The 705-nt window shown below is 37.0% G+C and overlaps 1 non-coding gene across 1 annotated transcript; it reads left to right on the forward strand.

Moving 5' to 3' along the window:
* The first annotated feature begins 382 nt into the window (after nt 1-382).
* LOC116272405 lies at nt 383-489 on the forward strand. The gene has a single exon (XR_004181096.1). It is a non-coding gene; the product is annotated as a U6 spliceosomal RNA (small nuclear RNA).
* Nucleotides 490-705: the final 216 nt, after the last annotated feature.

The following is a 705-nucleotide window of genomic DNA, read 5'->3' on the forward strand; positions in this document are numbered from 1 at the left end:
GAGCCTGGGAGTTTGAGACTGGCCTGGGTAGCATAGCGAGATCCCATCTCTATAAAAAGAAAAAAAATGTTAAAACACAGTGAAATTGCAGAAACAGAACATTGCCACTGTTTTTCATCAGTGACCTTTTCTTCACGTGGCGGTTTACTCAGTAGGTGAGAAAATTAGTAGGTTCAGTAGAATAAACTCTTTACAATTAATCAGTCAGTGGAAAATGATGTTCAGATAGTGAAATGTGGAAATGTTTTAGACAACTGTATTTTCAGCCTGTGCGTCTCACTCACCATCTTGTTGGGATTAACAGTTGAGGGCCATCATTGTCTAACCATGTAGCATGCAGTTTCTCATCAGTTTTACCATGAATGTGAAAAGGTGAAACTGGTGCTGACTTCGGCAGCAGGTATACTAAAATTGGAATGACACAGAGGAGATTAGCATGGCTCCCTTTGCAAGGAAGATCCGTATATTCATGCAGCATTCCAAAATTTTTTTAAAAAAAGGTTATACTGTGCACTGAGATGTGGAGCTAGAAGGAAAAGCTTTAAGTGTCATGTTTGCTGACTATAAATCTAAATCATAGCAATATTATTGAACATTCTACTTTAAAAATCAATAAAATCATAAATGAAACACTTTTCTTGAGCACACTTTAAAAAGTGCGTAGACCCATGAGTCCATATGCCTATTTTTAGGTTGTCTGTTTTA

This window comes from Papio anubis, chromosome Y (genome assembly GCF_008728515.1).
Source record: "Papio anubis isolate 15944 chromosome Y, Panubis1.0, whole genome shotgun sequence".
In the NCBI taxonomy this organism is placed as follows: Eukaryota; Metazoa; Chordata; class Mammalia; order Primates; family Cercopithecidae; genus Papio; species Papio anubis.